This window comes from Ochotona curzoniae, unplaced genomic scaffold (assembly GCF_017591425.1).
Source record: "Ochotona curzoniae isolate NIBS_2020 unplaced genomic scaffold, NIBS_Ocur_1.0 contig_883, whole genome shotgun sequence".
Lineage (NCBI taxonomy): Eukaryota > Metazoa > Chordata > Mammalia > Lagomorpha > Ochotonidae > Ochotona > Ochotona curzoniae.
The window spans coordinates 24,379,782-24,400,643 of record NW_024466599.1 but is presented as its reverse complement, the minus strand read 5'-3'; the positions used below and the strand labels follow the sequence as shown (position 1 = coordinate 24,400,643).

The window sequence follows — 20,862 nt, the reverse complement described above, 5'->3', positions numbered from 1 at the left end:
GATGAGTAAATCATGACTGCAATGATCCATATAAAATACTATCACTGCTTCAGAAGTTTCAGTGTCTCCTTTCTGTTGTGCGGATCCACATGCCCTTTCATTAAAATGATGAAGGACTCATTGCTTTCTTCACATCACTGGTTATGTCTGTCAGTTGCATGATACATTGCAGTTATAACCACCATGCACTAATGTCCTCACTAAGCACCATCTGTGTGTTCTTCCACTAGATCCAGCAGAAGAAAATTCCAAGGTAATAACTAATGTAGGTTTTTGTTAGTCAATATTCACACGCTGGGTTTTAAAGAAGGGTAAAACTAATTTTGTCCCTAGAAGGATATAATAGGAGGAAAACTCCTAGATGACTGAGAAATAGATATTTATAGTGCTTGATTAGCAAAAATTTCTCAGTAAAACACAAACTTAAAAGATTAGCTGATGATTGGTTGAGGAAGAAAATAATACAACCCTCTTTTACTCTAAAGTCATTAGAGATTCATTACAAAACTAGCTGTTTTTTTAAACTACAGCCTGGTTATTGAAAATTACTTCAGAGGACAGTAATAAAAGTAAGTTGAATTGCCTTCTAATTCATAAACATCCTTGGTGGGAAAAAACAAGAGGGAAAAATTGTTTGGCTAAACATTCTCATTGGTTATATACAGTACAAGTCTTGCTTTAAAACCCTTATTACATTGAAGTAATCAATTTACAAGATATTGTCACAATACATCTGACCTATCATAAAAGGTTAAGTGGTATTATATTTAAAGGGTCAAGAAAAGATTAGTCTAAAATATTGTCCTTCAGGCAGACATCGGCCTAATGGTCGGGACACCCATACTTCATGTCTCCTAGTTCCAGCTTCTTGCTATTACAGATTTTAGAATTGGTGGATCCCTGAAACCCACAGGAAAGTGTTTTAGTTTAGTTCCAAGTTGCCCAACCTGGAACTTCAGCCATAGCTGCAGCCTGGCAACTGCGGTCATTTGAGGAGGGAGTCAACAATAAAAGCAAGTGCATGCTCATCCTGTGTGTGTGTGTGTGTGTGTGTGTGTGTGTGTGTGTGTGTGTGTGTGTGTCTAGAAGAAAAAAATGAATACAAATTAAAACACAAATTTTTGATGTCTGAAGTTGTTCAGTTGGTAACTGCTATCTGTTTATTACCCTTGCTCAACTCAATTTCAATGAAAAATCAAAGGTTATTTTCAAATATGTTTAATGAAATGGCAGGCTAAATTCATTCTACACAGCCTACTAATTTAATCCTTTTTACAATCTTTGATCACAAAGTAACATACCTGTGGACTCCAGAGTCCATGTTTTCCATGATTTTAAGTTTTCCAGAGTCTAAGTTTTCCATGATTTTGTACTTTTAGACTTTAGAAGACAGAAGCCTGCACATCTTTAAGGACAATTTCTTGGGAGTTCATAAGATGCCACCATCCCATGCAGACCTGCATCAGCACCTTGTGTTCATTTATCTTTGCGTGCTTCATTGATGCTATCCTTGTGGCAAATGGCACAGACTCAATTGTTAAAATTTCTTTTTTCATGTCTCTCCTAATTCTTTCTACATTCCTTTTCTGTCTTTTATGTCTTTGCATATGCATTTAAGAATAATACAAATTAAAAGTATGATTTACTTACATAGTATTTAACCTTGTTCATTGTTATGGCAAATATAATATTGTAAATCATTTTTATGTCACTTAACAGTGAAGTTCTTTTTAACTACATGACTCTTTCCTGTTTGCAGTGTTGTGCTATTGCTGGTGAACAAATGGCCTCCATTCCTCTTTATAGCATATTAGTGTTAAGATCTTATCCAAATGAACAAGATGTGGCTCCTCCACGCATGCACACATTTAAACCACACAGACTGTTGTTAATTATGAATTTGTTCACATTAACAGGTAACAGATTAAGGATAGGAATTTGGTCCAGTTATGCAATGTGATGGCAGAGGTTTTAAGAAGTTAATGAATTAGATTAGCTTGCAGGGTAGTAAGCCCATATTCCAACCAGGGTGGCCTTTGAAGCCGTGAGCAGTATCCTGCCCTCTGTGCTTCCAGGTTCACCATGTGATCCTCCCTCCACATGCATTCTGCCACTCATCATCCTCATCAGAAACAAAACTAAAGGGACTGCATGAAATTACAACATAAATTCCAAAACCCCGAGTCCAAATAAAACTACTTCCTTCACAGGTAGCTTTTCTCAGGTATTTTAGTAATGAAAAACCGACTAAATCTTCTACAGAACTCTTCTAAATGTCCATAATGATATAGCTTCTAAAGTTTTTACTTTACCTCCATTATTTCATTGATGATTTTTGATGATATTGCCCATATTATATTTACAGATACTTAAGGATGATTAACATGCCACAATACAGCATATATTTAAGTGTACAATTTTTATATTTTAAATTATTTAGTTTAATACATCTCATGTATTTCACAATATAGATATAGGAGCATAGCGACACTTCCACTCTATTATTCTCCTTCCTGGCTGTGTTTTAAGTTTAAATGCTGGTTTCTTACATTTTCCTCTTGAAAAACAAAACCAGTCTATCCCTTCCACTTCACTGAAGAAGCACCCACTGTCTTTTCTGCAGTCTCCAGGACATGGACTCACACACTTAGGTAATTAGGTATTTATTCCAGTGATGGAACAGCCCTGCCTGTCCTGGACTTCATCAGCACACCTCACAGGAACACTGTTACTTTCCAGGGAGGCATGTTCCTTGTCTCTTTTCTTGCTCCTCATCTTGTGAACTGAAGTAATACAGTGTTCCTTGATTGGATCTGTGCTGTGGAGGTGCTCTGATCTGCAGTCTTAGGAAGAGCGGAAGGTAAAAAGAAATCCTGACACAAAATAGGTTACTTTCATAGAAAATCTCCTGTAGAGAAATGACATGGATTATTCCTGAGGACATTTACAGAAGGCTTAATTACGGCTCTCCTTTACATTTTCTGTCATATATGAATAGAAACAGAAGATGCTCTCACATAGCAAATACCATGTGAGCAACAGACAAGAGTGAATTGAATAAAATTGGTGCAGTAAAGATCACAGGCTGAATTGCTATAGAGCAAACAATGTTTGCTGACACTAAGTGTGAAATGCAAACTAAAATATAATTGATGCATTATTTCTTTTCATTAATTTTTGAATTATGTGGTATAATTTTGTATAGACTGGGATTCCCCCTGAAACTCCCATCACCACCCTGACAGATTTTCCCCATTTTACTACAATGGTATAGTCTTTCAGAAAGAATCATAATTCAATCAGTCTCTTATTTAAGTGTACCCCGACATTGCTGGCACAGACAATGTCAGACAGTCCAGCATCCCATTTGTCTACACATTTCCAACAGTTTCATTGGGAATCCATCTCTCGCCTGAAAGCAAGAATGCATGTTCCATTATTCCCCCATATTTGTGTATGATAGACCCCAATACTCCATCACTATACATTTCCATAATTGAGAAGCCAAGGTCAACAACTGGTATGAGTGTGAACAGCCACAACAACAATATCAACAACAAATTTTAGTACCACTGAATAACCAACACAAGGGTGACAAAAAGGAAACACAAAAGTCTCTTGGGAAAAATGATGCCACCGTGTGATCCATAAGCCAGCAGTGAATTTGACAAGAGAAAGAAAGTATGTGGAATAAATAAAACTGAAATAAAAAAATCAAAACACAAGGGATGCAGCCAAAAAAATACAAAACAAAACAAAACAGTATGGATCGGATTACTGAAGTTACACTTTCCATACTGGTTTTCTTATATAAAATAGAATATATGGTATTTATTCTTTTGTGATTGACTCATTTCGCTGAGCAAAATGGTCTCTAGTTGGGACCAAGAAGTAAGTAGTATAATTTCATTCTTCTTAGTAGCTGAATAATATTCCATGGAGTAGATGTACCACAGTTTCTTTACTCATGTTTGAACACACACCTGGATTGTTTCCATGTCTTTGCTATTGTAGATTGTGCTGCTGCAAATATAGGATTGCAGATCCCCTTCTCATATGCAGATTTCATACCCATTGGGTATATTCCTAGGAGCAGGATAGCTGGGTCATATGGCAGATTTATTTGCAATTCTCCAAGAACTCTCTATACTGATTTCCACAGTGGTTGTACCAGCCTACACTCCCACCATCAGTGAAGGAGGCTGAGTTTCTCTCCACATCCATGCCAGTTAGTTGAGTTCTGAATGTAGGCCAGTCTCATTGGAGTTGGGTGGTTTTCATCTGTATCTCTCTAATGGCTAGGGAGCCTGAGCATCTTTTCATATGTCTGTTAGCCGTTTGAATCTGTTCTTTTGAAAAATGCCTGTTCATTTCCTTAGCCAATTTTGTTACAGGATTTTTTGTTTATTTGTTTGTTAGTTGTTGTTGTTTTTGCTGTCCCTAGGTTTCTGAACCTCTTTCTAAATCTGGTATATTATTTCTTTTTTTTTTAAGATTTATTTATTTTTATTACAAAGTCAGATATACAGAGAGGAGGAGAGACAGTGAGGAAGATGATTCACTCCCCAAGTGTGTACAATGGCTGGTGCTGTGCCGATCCGAAGCCAGGAGCCAGGAACTTCTTCCAGGTCTCCCACATGGGTGCAGGGCTCCAACGCTTTGGGCTGTCCTCCACTGCTTTCCCAGGCCACAAGAAGGGAGCTGGATGAGAAGTGGGGCTGCCAGGATCAGAACTGGCGCTGATATGGGATCCGGGCGTGTTCAAGGTGAGGACTTTAGCTGCTAGGCCACCACGCCAGGCTCTGTATTATTTATTATTTCTAATAGCCTGAAATCTAAATTCACAAAGAAAACCACATGTGCAAATACAACATACATAATATGATAACATATATTACATTATTCTGATATATATATCAGAAGTGGGCTATACAAAACACTGCAATAAAAACACTGTTCATTGTTGAATGCTGGATGCCAAAACATTGTCACAACAACCCCCTGCAAAACAGCTTTAACACCAGTGAGAGTAACAGTACCTCCACAGAACGCTGGCTTCGTCTCAAAGCACAGAAGGCAAGACCAGAATTACTGAAGATTGAAATGTTGAAGTAAAAAGGTATTTTCAATGAAGGAGGGAAGAGGGATGGCAAGTTTATTAAAATCAAGTAAGATTCATAAAAATACTGATATCTCTGTTGGAGAAAGGAGGAACTTTAAAAATAGTCTTGTTTTCAACGTTTCTTTTAATTTTTAATTAGGTTTTAACAGACTCAATATAGTTTGTAAATACTTCGGGGCAAGGGATTTGCAGAAATGCAGGGCGAAAACTATCTGCTGAAGCTTTCTGTTGAACAATTTATGGTTTTGATAAGTTTTCTGTAATGAGCAATTAAGCTACCTTCCTGGAGATGTGTATTTTAGAACAGTAAAATAATGCTATAGAAGATATTGAGAAAATTAAAGCCATATTAATATAAGCCAGGAAACTGCCTGCAGGCTAACTTCAGTCCAACGTGAAAATCTAAGAAAATTAAATACTTCTTTTTAAAGGATTGTCCAAAAAAAGTATGCAACAAAGATTAAGAGCCCTGTAAAGTCCATGACACGCACTATCTGACCACTTACAGAAAAACCTTTGCCAAATGCTGATGTGGAGAGTATAGTGGATAAAACAATTTGGTCTTCATTCTGCGACTATCAGATCAGTTCATTGGTTTTGACTCTCGACACTCATGAAAAAGAAAAGGACAAAGCCAATCAATTAGATAATGGGTGGGGAGAAATTTTGATATTATCTGGGAAATTGAAAGGGACCGGGACATTAAGTTTGAAAGTGGCATATTAAAAAAAATAATAAAAAAATAAATAGCGGGCCCAGCGTGGTGGGCTAGCAGCGAAAGTCTTCGCCTTGAACACACCTGGATCCCATAGGCATCGGTTCTAATCCTGGCAACTCCACTTCTCATCCAACTCCCTGCTTGTGGCTTGGGAAAGCAGTGGAGGACGGCCCAAAGCCTTGGGACTCTGCATGTTCATGGGAGACCTGGAAGAGCTCCTGGCTTCAGATCAGCACAGTTCTGACTGTTGTGGTCACTTGGGGAGTGAATAATCCGACAGAAGATCTTCCTTCCTGTATCTCCTCCTCTCTGTATATCTGACTTTGCAGTTAAAAAGTAAATTAATCTTTTAAAAAATTAGCAACTTGTAGATAAGGAAACAGGGAGAACAAGCAATTTCTCTTTTCCACAATCTCTCTTCTTTGAAGCCATCTCAAAGTAAATACAGCTGAATACCAGCACATTATGATGCACCATATTGAATGCAATCCTGTGTGGAAGAGCATTTAACAATCAGCCTTAGATCCAGGGAGGGCGTACATCCTCTGGAACCTCTTTATCCACAGCTCACTTTCAGGATCAGTTTTTAAGATCTGTGATGAGTCACTGGTTGCATCTACTTGACTTAGCAAAGTGACATCCAAATACCAATTGAAATATTATTTTTGGGTGTAACTTATAGAGTGTTTCCAGAAGAAACTAATACTTATATCAATAAGCTGAGTAAAGAAGAAGCTTCTAGGACCCGGCACGGTGGCCTAGCAGCTAAACTTGAACACTCCTGGTCCCATTTGGGCACCAATTCTAATCCTGGCAGCCCTGATTCCCATCCAGTTCTCTGTGGCTTGGGAAAGCAGTGGGGGATGGCCCAAGCCTTGGGACTCTGGACCTAAGACAAAGCATTTTTAATTTAATTTTTATCCATGGCTAATATGAAGAATGATCAGAATGATCTAACACAAGTAACATGGGTGGCAGAGATCCACGCCCTTGATCCCAAATCTGCTGCTATCCAGGCTATGCTTCAGCATGATCACTCCTTCATTACTGGAATGTAGGGACAACGAAATCTCTGTTGTAATTCCTTGAAAGGCAATGTTAGAGTAAAATGGTTTTATCTTTTCTCAAACAATGCTAAGTACTCAAAGTCATGAACCTGTTAAGTTTGCTTTGAATTTTGACTTCTTTTGTCACCTTGGAGAATTAAGTTGGCCAATGGATAGATGAAAGTATACGAAGACATATAAGGGCCTAAGAATTGAGTTGTCCATGGGTGAAATACTTTATATCAGAGAGTGAGTTTTTTGTCACCAGAATAAACAAGAACCAAATGACTGTATATATGTGAAGGGACTCCATTGGTAGAGAGGTTTGTTTAAATAAGCTTTAGCTCTGTTTGAATTCGTAGTTTTTAGTATCTTACTCAACTTTTGCCTATAAATGCAAACACTTATCATAGAATAATAGCAAAATATACAAACCAAGTATCTAACTAATGTGCACATTTTTCATGCTGAAAACCCAAATGGTGATCAAAGTCTGTTCTCTGGTGTATTGCAAGAACTGCAAATTCTTTATAATGAGCAAATTTTATATCAAGTCCCTCAGTATTTGTCATGGTTTAAATATGATTTCTTTTCATATTTTCTGAATCTATGCAACACTGTTGTTCCTTTGCCAAGTCAAAAGGAACACATTTTAAGTATAAGAATTTTTAATAAGGGAGTGTTAATTATAAATAAAAATTATAATTTTACTCAAATTAAATTAATTCAAGGTAACTTGGAATAATTAAAAACATGTCTAGTCTCATAGACTGCTTCATTCATTCCTTTATTTTTAATTTTTATTTATTTTTTTAAAGATTTATTTTATTTTCATTGGAAAGGCAGATATACAGAGAGGAGAGATAGAGAGGAAGATCTTCTGTCCGATAATTCACACCCCAACTGACTGCACTGGCTGGAACTGCGCCAATCAGAAGCCAGGGGCCTCTTCCGGGTCTCCCATGCGGGTGCAGGGTCCCAAAGCTTTGGGCTGTCCTCGACTGCTTTCCCAGGCCACAGGCAGGGAGCTGGATGGGAAGCAGGGCTGTTGGGATTAGAACCAGCACGCATATGGGATCCCGGGCGTGCAAGGCAAGGACCTTAACCACTGCGCCACTGCGCCACTGCGCCACTGCGCCACTGCGCCACTGCGCCACTGCGCCACTGCGCCACTGCGCCACTGCGCCACTGCGCCACTGCGCCACTGCGCCACTGCGCCACTGCGCCACTGCGCCACTGCGCCACTGCGCCACTGCGCCACTGCGCCACTGCGCCACGCCCCATTCCTTTATTTTTTAAACGGCCTTGTATATTTATGAGACAACTTTCTGAAACTGAGATGCAGGAATATAACAATATTAAGTACATGCAATATAACAATATAACAATATAAAGTACATGCACAATGCCCTCCTCTGTAACAGTGCTGATTAGTGCTTCAAAACTTAAAGAGCACTGGCAGAGAAGTAAGCTAATATTTTAGATTGCTGTTAAAATAATCTAAATATTTAAGTAAAAATATTTTATTCATCACCTGAGCAATACTTTATTGAAAAAAAACAGTAGTTCAATCTTGCTCATACAGACCCCATATCAGTAGTATTGAACTACAAAGTAGAAACAGTGTATTGTTATTGAAAATTCCTTATGACATACTGCACATGCATAAGGAGAATAAAACTACTAAAGGAATGATTTATGTACATATTCCATTCTAGATATGAAATATTACAAGTATTTTGGGAGACTTTAGAGTATGCATCCTGCCTTTCCAACACATGTTACTTATCTACCCTTAGGTCTATTCATTATGTTTTTTGTATGTATTGGTACATATCTACACCTACTCACAAATATACGACCTTTATGTTTTACTTTTTGTCTTGAAGAATATACTCCTTATTGCCTTAGATTCATGTATATAATCTTCAGTTAATCTTTTCCAGGATTTTTTAAAGATTCCTCTTACTAATTTGATTTCTTTGAAAGGCTCTCCATACACACACACACACACACACACATAGAGAGAGAGACAGAGACAGAGAGACAAAGACCAGAGCACCCATCTGGTTTACTCCCCCAAATGGCTGCAATGGTCAGGGCTGTTCCAGGGTGAAACTAGGACTCAAAAGCTTTGTTCTTGTCTCCCACCTGGTTTCAGGAGCTCAACCCCTTGGACTATCTTTTGCTGCTTTTCCAGGCACATTAGCAAGGAAGTGACTGGAAGTAGAGCAGCCAGTACCTATTTGGAATATCTGCATTGCAAATAGGTTTTACTCATTATGGCACAATGCTGGCTCCTGCTTTTTTAGTTTTTTACTTTTAAAATTTAATCTCTTCTCCTTTATCTCCCTTCCCTTCCACACTCATCCCTTCCCTTCCCTCCTCACCCTTTCCCTTCTTGCTCCTTCCTCTTTTTTTTCTGTCATATATTTTCAAGCAAGTATAAGTAAGTAATGCTTTAAAATATTTTAATTCTTCTTGCTTCTTTCTCTTCCTAAATGCTAGAATGATTTTTTTCTGCAAAACTCTCATTCTTTAAAAATATGTGAAACAAACCAGAATCTTGATAATATGGTTCATTTCCAAACTGTTCTTCATGCCACTTTTCAAATGATTTTAAGACTGTTTTATATTTTGTTTTTGTGACTCTTGGAATGATTATATTACTGTGGTTGATGACCCATATCATCTAAGCAGTTACACTTACTAGCATAAAAGGAAATAAAATATCACATTTGATTTTCCTTTGAAACATTTCATCTACTTTCTTATTTACTTATATTTATTTGAAAATTTTTAACTGACATAGAAATCATACTTATTTGTTGTGGTTTCTGTTTGTCTACACATCGTATAACATCCAAATTTGCAAAAATATCTATTTCTTATATTTATCATTCTTTTATGGCAAAAGTATTCACAATCCTTTTATCTAGATAATGCTTAGAACAATATATAATGCATGATCATTACCTAGATAGTTACATTATCATGTAGTAGACTCCAAAATACTTATACTTCTATAACTGTAATTTATTGCCTGTTAATAAACCTTCATCAATTCTTTCTTTCCCTGTACATCCCTTAGGGCTTCATCATAATGCTAAATTTTCCTGGGTCCACATTTTTAGATTCTAAGTATGAATGAGATCATGGACTTACTAAATTTTTTGTAGATCATTCTGCATAGCACATTGACATGGAGCTCCACCTACACTATTGCAAACGATAAGATCATATTCTTTTTTGGCTTAATGATATTCTATTGTTATTATTTTAAAATTATACTATAATCTGTGAATTTTTTCCTTTCTCTTAATTTCTATGAAATCATTTTAATTAGATAAATGAAAATTTATTTAAAGGCTTATTTTTATTGGAAAGGCAAATTTATAGAGAGGAGAGACAGAGAGAAAGGTCTTCCTTTCTGCTGGTTCACTCCTCAGGTTAGCCAAAACAGCCAGAATTAAGCTGATCCAAAACCAGAAGTCAGGTGCTTCTTCCAGGGCTCCCCTTGCGTGCAGGGTCCTAAGGTTTTGTGCCATCCTCTACTGCTTTCTCAGGCTACAAACAGGGAGCTGGATGGGAAGTAGAGCAGCCTGGACATGAGCTGGCACCCATAGGAAATCCCAGCACTTGAAGGGGGAGGATTAGTCAGTTAACTCATCACACCATGCTGAATGAATTACAATTTTATCTCCTCAGAGACACATGTCCAGTTGCTTATTGTTTGCTACTGTAGCTTTTCAGTTATTTTCTTTTTCATTATTTGCATTAGCTAACATACATAATTGTGTCCATATTTTCTGAGATGAATATTTTACATTACCATGCAGTTACTTTTTTGGTATACGACATCTTTATTATTCCTCTGTTCTACTAATGTTCTGTCTCACCAGATTTTTAAAAAAATTTTCTTTCCCCCTGAGGTTTTTGAGTATTTATTGAAATGATTCCTAAAAAGAAGTTATTGTTTTATTCAACCTGATTTTTTTTTTCAGGCAAGTAACGTAGGGTCATAGCGTTACATTTGATGGTTTACAACATGTCCATGCATTTTCGTCTGGTACACTGTTTGCCTAAGTGTTCCATGTATGTATTTAAAGAATGTTTATTTTATAACTGCTGGAAATGGATCTTATACGTATCCATTATAGCATGACTATTAGATTGTCTAAATAAGTTCTATCTTATTTTCACCTGCTTGTCTTATAACTTAAAAAAAAAAAAAAACAGCTGCACTGAAAGCTTCCCTTTTGATAAAAAACTTGTAAAATTCCACTCATAATCTTTTTGGGCTAGGTTTAAATTTTTTTTGGTCAAAGCACTTTAGGTATATGGAAGTAAAATTTAAGAGTTTAATATAACATCTAGTAAACTGGATCATAAATTTTAAATACATTTAAATCTGTATAAATACAGCTCCAGCAGTTTCTTTTCATTAACATTTGCTGGAACAATTTTATTTCATTTAACCCACAATATTTCAGGCTTTTGGTTTTAAAAATGTGCCCTATACTTGGCTTGTAGTTTTATATGCTATGTCCATTCCGGTATTAGCTATTTATTTTGAATCGCTTGACCTGTCTATATGATATTTGATGTGAAGTATTCTAACATCAAACTATGTTTTTTGCTCTATTCATTGTTATTTTGTATTACTTTATAAGTATTCAGTTTTTCCATATGAGTGGCATAAAATATACATGTATATCGTATCTTATTTTTCATCTTCCATATATTCCCTCCTTCTTGCTCTTTTATTTCTTTGTTCCTTCTTTACTTCTTCTTTTGTTTTCCTGTCTTTCTCTTCATATCATGTGTAAACAGACTCCCTACTGTTGTACTTCCAACCCAGCCTCCTGTTTATTGCTTGTGAAAGCAGCAGAGGATGGTTCTAGTACTTGGGCCTCTAGTCCAACATAGAAAACCTGGAAGAAGCTCCTGGGTCCTGGCTTCTGAATGACCCAGTGATTGCAGCTGTTTGCGGAGTCAACTAGCAAATGGAAAACATCTCCCTCCACCTCTCTCTGACTCTTGTTTTTCTCTGTAACTCTGCCTTTCAAATAAAAGCAGAACATTTTTTAAAGGGACACCTGCTATATAATACCAGATAATTTCATGTTATATGAGGATTCTGTTGCCAGACTCTTGTATATTATTTCTAATATTTTATTTTTGATTATTATAATGTCCATAAAGTTCAAAGAGTTGCACAAGGTGGTCATGCCAAACTTTCAGTCTCCCAAACTTTTTATAATATCCTGTCACAACACTGGTGTGTATCACTTTTGCTAAAAATACCATGTTTTGTCAGACTTCGTATTAAATCTTGGTCAAACATATTAAGAATTTCTTTCTGCAATAGTTTTAATGATCTGTAAGCAATCTTCTCTTTACTTCTTTTTTTTAGATTTAAATTTCTTTATTTGAAAGTCAGATTTGCAGAGAGAAAGATCTTCCAATTGTTGGTTCACTCCCCAAGTGGCCTCAATGGCTGGAGCTCAGCCAATTCAAAACCAGGAGCCTGAAGCCTCTTCCAGGTCCCCTATGTGGTTGCAGGCTCCCAAAGCCTTGTGCTGTCCTCTATTGCTTTCCCAGGCCACAAGCATGGAGCTGTCTCTTTACTTATTGAACTTTTCATTTATTGGAAAATTAAGCCTTTGATTACAGTGTACATTAAAATTATGTCCTCTCACAACACAATTAATAAAAGTATTAAGTTGAGGAAAAGAAATATAAACAATTGGTAAAAAAACAAATCAGCCAAAATTAATGCTGAAAACCTCACAGATCTTATTTAGATTTCATCAGTTTTATAAGATTTCACTTGAGTATGTGTACGTTTGGTATAGTTTCATCACAATGTAGCTTCATGTCACTGCCAATTCCTTCAAGGTAACTGTTCTGCAAGCACAGGGCTCCCTCACATACCCTTGCATTTGGCTTATATTTCTAAAAATAATAATGTATATAAATGCATGAATTTTACAAAAAATCTCCTTTTCAAATGATCAAACATAATTGAAAATAAGTTTTTATTTTATCTTGGGTTGATCTGTTTATTTGCATGAGTGAAAAGAAAACAGATTCCATGAATTTGATACATTTGATTCTAAGATTATAATGGTAATTCTCTTCCTCGGTCCTTCCTTTTCTGATTTAGTCTAGGTTATAATTATGGGCATAATCATCCACTAAATAATGCGGTCAATAAGTGCAAATTTAAAAGACCACTGTTCTCCATCACTATACCCAGGGGATATAAATAGCAATCAAATCCCAAGACATCAATTTCTCTCATTTTTACTTTTTTATTCTCTATATTAGGTACCACAAATCAGAGAAAACACCCATGTGATATTTGTCTGTATACAGTCTTCAGATGACAACAATTGTGTTTCCACAACTTTGCTATTGTGAATTGAGTTGCTATAAACACAGGGAAGCCTTTAACTCTTTAACCTGGAAGGAATTGGCTGATTTTACTTTCTTTGGGCTCCTTTGGGGGTGGGATGGCTGGGTCAGATGGTGAATTTATTTGTAGATTTTGGAGGAATCCCCAAATTGTCTTTTTTTTTTTAATTAATTTCATTTCATTTTATGACACAGTTTCATAGGCTCTGGGATTCCCCCAAACCCTCCCCTTGCCCTCCCCCAATGGTGGAGTCCTCCACTTTGTTGCAGTATTACAGTTCAAATCCAGTCATGATTCCTTCATTGCAAGCATGTACCATGCATAGAGTCCAGCCTCATTTGTCCAAATTCAACAGTTTCTTGGGGAGACCAACTCCGGTCTGAAAGCAGAGCTGGCAGAATATCATCCCGTCCAATGAAAAGCCACAACATAACATCAACGACAATTTACACCATTATGGAATTAATTGACATGGTATTGAATAAGCAATATATTAAAACCATGCAAGTTCTTAACCACATCCTGTGACTACTTCACTGATATTTCAATTTTAGTTTATACACAGAACTGGCTGCTATACACCTTAAAATGGCTATAGGGTACTATTCAGCTGTCTCATGTCTATTTTTTTATTTTTATATTTAGTGGTTTATAATGTTGAAGGATAATATTTACTTAACTTGGCAGATTTTAGGATAGCCCAAACTGGCTTATAACTCTAACAAGGCATAGGTCAACAGTTGAGGCACAGAACAATTTTAGGAGGGGTGTGCAAAGAAATCTTCAATACCTTAGGAGTAACTGATCTTTGTGTCCTACCTAAAGTAAAGTATATGCGAGTCCAAGCTGACCATTTCCTGTCTGGTTCTAAGCGTTCCTTATTGATCTCTGTCTATCTAACCTAATTGGGAGGGGGTGTTCTGTAACGACCCTGATAGTCATTGCAAGAGAGGGTGGGGATCCAAAGTTGGAACTAAGTAAGGACCAGAGAAAACTCCCTTCCTGAGTCCTAAAGGAAGTTTACTGTTCTTCTGTTTTTGAGGTCCGCTCAGGGCTCCTGGCTATTGTTTTGATGACATTGGATCCTGTGAGGAAGGATCTGGGCATCTTCCATCCCATGTGGGAGATCCAAAAGGGAGTGGATGACCTGAGTTCTTGGACTACAAGGGCAGTCCAATTCCCCGTGGTCTCTTTGGCCGTTGGGATATAGTCCTTCGTGCCCATACTGATAGTCCTAGGTGAGGATCCGGGAGTCTCCAGGGTTGGGATACAAGCCTCCTCCTGTCTGCCCAAATTGTCCTATAAAGGATTTTACCGGTTACAGCGCTTTACCAGTGGATTAGAAAATTATTTTCCCCACACCTTTGCCAACCTTTTCTACTTTTGATTTTTGGATGACAGCATTCTGTCTGGTGATAGGTTTACCTCATTTTGGTTTTTATTTGCATTTCAGAAAACGCTTAAGCTAATTATCTCATCCAATGCTCCGCAGGCATGGGAAGGCACGTTGATCGCCTGAAATCGGCCCAGAGCTGCCTGTTCACCATCTGCTGTATATTACTGCTCAGCTAAGTGAAATTGCATAGCTGCGTATCTATTTTATGTTTTTCCAGCATTTATTTATTCAGCGATGTGTTCATTTGCACTATATACTCATTCCTTACTATTTCGATATTTTGAAGAAAAAGCTGAGATTATTTCAAAAACTGTAAATCATTTACTGTGTAGAACATCTAGATCATTCTTTTTCTTCTAGCGATCAGCACATGTCATTTTCAAATCTTTTTCTCAGGCTCTTGTCAATGTATCAATGTACATGAGTTCCAACTGCGATTACCCAACTAAAGCGGTCTAGAATTTCTTATTCCGGTTCCCTATGCCTGTGTGGCAAGTGCGAAAACCTATGTGTGTCCATTATCTTATCACTATGTTAAATGTATTCACCAGGGAAGTGACAGTGTGTCACCTTTCACATCTCCACATCTTTTAAAAGTCATCTTAATCTGTTGTGGAGAAAACGACCTTAACCTTTCCAAGGTAGTAACAACCCGGCCCACACTCTGTGTGCGGAACCCTGCAGAGCGTTTAACAAGTTGTTCCACTTCATTCAGACAGCCAGCCTGTGGGGCACTGAGATGCTTCTGTCTGTTTTACTGGGAAGAGTAAGGTTTCTTTTGAGGTAAGCTTGCCTGATAAAGGGCATGCAGGAGAGAAGCAGTCTCTGAGGTGAGAGAGAGATGCAAACAGTCTCACCCACTGTTGAGCTCTGGAGAACAGGATTTTAGGCCTGGAAAAGTGATGGTTATGATCAAATAGCCAACTCCAGCCACATAAGTCTAGGAGATGGATAATACATTGTTGCATAAAGGGATAACTAGCCACTTGGGTCATCCATCTCATACCTGAGATTGCTTCCGTTGAGTCCATTGAGCCTGCCCTGGAACCCTGTACATGATGGCACAACTCTTTAGGTCACTGTTACCCCTGAGAAAGATTCAGATGGAATTACAGGCTTCCAGCTTCATGCCAGGGCCTCTCATGGCTTGTTGCAGGTGTTTGGGGAAATGTATGGACAGGTGAGAGAGATGTCTTTCCTCTCTCTCTCTGTATCACTTTACCTATCAAATAAACAAAACTAAACCTGAAAAACAAACTTTTAAAACTACCAGAAATATATAGAACATTAAAACAAGTAGTCTTTGAAATACAAATATTTTGAGTACATTTTCATTTTTTTTTTCACTTAAATAGATCTCTGGACCAACCAAAGTGGCCCTGCTGTCATGCATGGTAGACTAATTAATGCTGTAAATCAGGTTAAGGGGATTGTTTGTCACAATGAATTGACGAAAGCAAATTTCATATTCCATGCAATGAGGGTGTGAAGAAGGAAGAGTTAATGAATAAACTGGTGGCTAGCTAATGGATTCATGAGATCAAGGCTTATTACGTGTTGTCTGTTTACAGCCCGTTTTTAAAGGTGCAGGGTTGGCAGGCAGTTACCTCACTGGAATCTCTCGTTGCTATTCCTGGTCACGTAGGAAGAATGGAGAGCCTGACAATGATGGACAGTGCAGCAGCAGCCTGGCTGCGTGGAAATTAATCTGAAGTCCTTTCCTAGAGAACTGCTACCTCCTGTTTCTACACAGAAACTTGATTGTGCTAATAATGTGTGTCCAACTCCTGAGATAAACTACAGGGCAGCATCCGAGAATTTTCAGATAAATATTTGGCAGAAAATAATAAAGAAGATGTTTCTAAAGTAAATGTCTATCTTAGTCCTGGCTGCTATAACATCAGCATAGACCAGTGGTGGATTAGAGCAGAGAGAGGAACAGAAGTTCTATGGCCTCCTTTCATAGGGAACTAATCCCAAGCAGGATTGATCCAGCCCCACCTCGTAAGTACCCTGGATGAATGCGGGAAGACACAAACATTCATAATCATGTTGATATCTTCTTATCTGGCTATTCATGAACATTCTATGTTGTGCATGCAGATTAAAACCATCAGCTTCAAACCATAAAGAGCAATGCAATAAGACATACATACTTCATACTAAGTAGAGTTCCTTGTGTGTCTACTATTAAAATTAAGAGTAGCCCTATTAATACAATGACAAATATTTCTTAAAACTGCTCTACTAATACTAAATTAATAAAGATTTAAAGATAGGGTTGTAGTTATTGGGTTCTTAGTATATTTCAAATAGTATCATGTATGTTTGTGGTTTTATTATTTAATCTTTACAATAACCTTACTAATTTTAGTATTAATAATTTTTCATGTTCATAATCAAATGTTTGTTTTTAAAAAAATCCCCATGCTGGCTTTTTAGGAGAGGGTATATTTAGCAGTTTCATTAGGATTACTAACAATCATCAATATTTTAACATTTTAATTCAATTTTTACCTGTGAATAACCAAGTCTTCCGAAAGATTGAATAGATTAGTAAAGATTATCTTCAAAGTTCATACATTTAATCTCTATACTCTATTTCTCCTTTTCTACATTGGGAATTCAATGACAGCAAAAAGATAGAGAATAAACATCAGTAGTAGACACTTAGTATTAACACTGTATGTGCAAGGAATGCTTTAATTTCTAGATGTTTGTAATACTTGCTATACATGTATGTTTACAAACAGTAACATATTCTACTTTCATAAGTATATATCATGGATATATAATAAAATATTGATAGTCCACATAATTTAATAAATTGGTAAACTTTCGATAAGATATCCTTGTGTAGCAATAATCATTCTGATCAGCAGCATTCTACACTTGAACCAAATGGCCTCAGGACTTCCTCCAGGCTTAGACTGGCTAGGTCTAGGGTTTTACTCCTATCATAATGAACTCCATTTTCTAAAAGGAAAGGAATACAAAATCAGAATAAGACTGAGATCATTTATCAGTGTGTTATGAGAAACTTTAAATCATGACAATACTCTGCCTACAACTCAACGATTTTCATGATCTCATCTCCGTATATTTCCAAAAGAAATCAAATCAGTTTAACAGGAAAATAACATATGTTAATGATATGTAGTCAAGCATAACAGGGAGATTAACTATAGTGTCACCTGAATGTGGAGGACCTTCATCATAAACTTATTTCACTGACTCAGAATTTATGGGGGATCAAGCTTTTCAAAGGTTCAACATTAAACCATTTCTTAAAAGAGGTATGTATATATTCTTTGATTCTTTCGTAGAATGTTCCTTCTATGCCTATGTTGCTTATGATATTTTTTAGCATAAAGAGGTGTTAAATTGTATTGAATGCCTTATCTGCCTCTACTGATAAGATCATATGATTTTTTTAATTCTTCAATTTCTTGATGTGGTGCATCACATTTATTGATTAGCATATGTTAAACCATTTCTGCATACCAGGTATGAATCCCACCTGGCCTGGGTGAATGATCTGTCTAGTGTATTGTCGGATTCTGTTGGCTAGTGTTTTTTTTTTTTATAAAGATTTATTTATTTTATTGGAAAATCAGATTATAGAGAGAAGGAAAGACAGAGAGGAAGGTTTTACAGCTGCTGGTTCACTCTCTATGTAGCTGCAAGAGCCAGAGATGAGTCCATCTGAACCCAGGAGCCAGAAGCTTTTTCCAGGTCTCCCACATGGTAGCAGGGACTCAAGGCTTTGGGCCATCCTCTGCTGCTTTCCCAAGCCAAAAGCAGGGACCTGGATGGGAAGCAAATTTACTAGGATTATAACCAGCACCCATATGGGATCCTAGCATGTGAAAGGTAAGGACTTCAGCCATTAGGCAATTGTGCTGGGATAGTATTTTATTGAGGATGTATATGTTCATCAGGAATATGAATTTGTAGTTCTCTTTCTCTGTTTTCTCTATCTGCCTTTGCTATTAAGATGATGCTGACTTCATAGAGTTTGAAAGGATTGCTTCCCTTTCTAATGTTTTCAATAGTGTTTGGAGAATTGCAATGTTTAGTAAAATTCACAGTGAAGCAATCCAGACTTGGGCTTTTCTTTGTTGGGAAGGATTTTTATTATTGATTGAATCTCAGCCCTGGTTCCATGTCTATTTAGATTTTAATTACATCATGATTCAATTTTGGTGAATTGTTTGTGTTCAAAAAAATCTATCCAGTTTTTTTTCTAGGTCTTCCAATGTGTTGGAGTATAGTGGCTTGTATTAGATCCTGATGATCGTATATGTCTTAGCTATTCATTGCTGTAATTCCTTTTCTGTCTCTGATTCTACTTATTCATATCTTCTTCCTCCTTGTTTTGATTAGCTGAGCTAATGGGGAATCTACTTTGTTGATTTTCTTAAAGAACCAGCTCTTAGATCCACTGATCTTATTACTATTTATTTGGACACATTGCCAGCACCATACTACGTGGGGAAAGACTGGAAGCTCTTCCCCTTAAATTTGAAAATGAACAATGATGCCCCGTTTCACCATTGCTATTCAATATAGTATTAAAAATCTTTACTAGAGCCATTATGCAAGAGCAACAAATTAAATGAATTCAAATCAGAAATGAGGAAATAAAATTAACCCTGTTCACAAACAAAATGATTCTATATGTAGGAGAAACCAAAGACTTGATCAAGAGACTACTGGAACTCATAAGACAGTTTGGCAGGATAGCAGGATACAAACTAATGGAAATAACTTGATGGCTCTAGTATACACACATAACTCCATGACTGAGAAAGAACTCATAAGTACAGTCCCCTTTAAATTACTGTAAAAGAAACATGAAACCTAACCAAAGATATGGAATACTTCTATGATAAAAATTACAAATTTTTTTTTTTTAAAAAAACAGGAGGCATTAAAAGATGGAGAAATTCATCATGCTCCTGGATTGGTAGAATCAACATAATCAAAATGTCCGTATTACTGAAAGTCATAAATAGATTCAATGTGATCCCAAAAACATTCTTTCAGAAGTAGAAGACATAAAAATTCATCTGACAACAAAAGAGACCACGAATAGGCAAAGCTATCCTGAAGAATAAAAATCAAGCTGGAGGACTCACAATTACAAGCTTCAAGACATACTACAGGGCAGTGGTCATCAAAACAAGCTGGTACTGGTGCTGAAATAGGGAAGATCAATGACTCAAACTAGAAACCTAGAAGGAATTCTACCTATGTAAAGTCAACTAATCTTTACAAGAAAACAGAAAACATTCCAGGGACAAAGTTTGGTCTCTTCAACAAATGCTGTTGGGACTATTGGATAGCAGTCTGCAAATGTAAGAAGAAAGACCTCTACCTGTCATTTTATACCAAAAAGATCAGCTCGAAATGAATCAAGGGCATAAATCTGCACCCACCCAGAAACCAGCAAGCTTTTAGAGCAAAACACAGGAAGCACTCTATAAGGTACAGGCATTGGTAAAGAAATCTTAAGAAAGTCAAAGCCAAAGTAAACAAATGGGACTACATCAAACTAAGGAGCTTCTTTACCACAAAGGAAATGATCAACAAAGTGAAGAAGCAGAAAACAGAATGGGAGCAAATCTTTGCTTACTGATTTCCAGGACTTGGAAAGGATAAGATAAGCTTATTAGTATCCAGTATTTACAAAGAGCTTAAGAGAATCCATTTCAGCAAAATAAACAACCCTGTGCAGAAGTGGGTGAAGGAAACATGCAGGCATTTTTCAAAAGAACATATGCAAATGGCTAACAGACATATGAAAAATTCTCAGGCTCCCTAGCTATTTGGGAAATACAAATAAAACTATGTTGAGGTTCTACCTAACTCCTGTGAGACTGATCTACATTCAGAAATCTACTGACAACATCTGCTGGCATAGATGGTAACCTACTGCACTGTTGGTGGGAGTGTAGGTTAGTACAACCACTACGGAATTCAGTATGGAGAGAGTTAAGACAACTGAAAACTGATCTACCATATGACTCAGTTAACTCCTTCTGAGTGATAATTTGCAAAGGATTTTAAATCTGTATCTGAGAAAACAACTTGCAGCTTATTTATAGTTGCACCATCCACATTAGCAAAGACATGGAACCAACCCAGATGCCTGCT

General features: G+C 36.9%; 1 long non-coding RNA gene across 1 annotated transcript; it reads right to left on the bottom strand.

Moving 5' to 3' along the window:
* Positions 1 to 2,126: 2,126 nt before the first annotated feature.
* Positions 2,127 to 19,841, bottom strand: LOC121164645. Its single transcript, XR_005885144.1, has 3 exons — positions 19,764 to 19,841; positions 6,119 to 6,125; positions 2,127 to 2,138 (listed from the first exon to the last, which is right to left on the bottom strand). It is a non-coding gene; the product is annotated as an uncharacterized LOC121164645 (long non-coding RNA).
* Between the last annotated feature and the right edge of the window lie 1,021 nt (positions 19,842 to 20,862).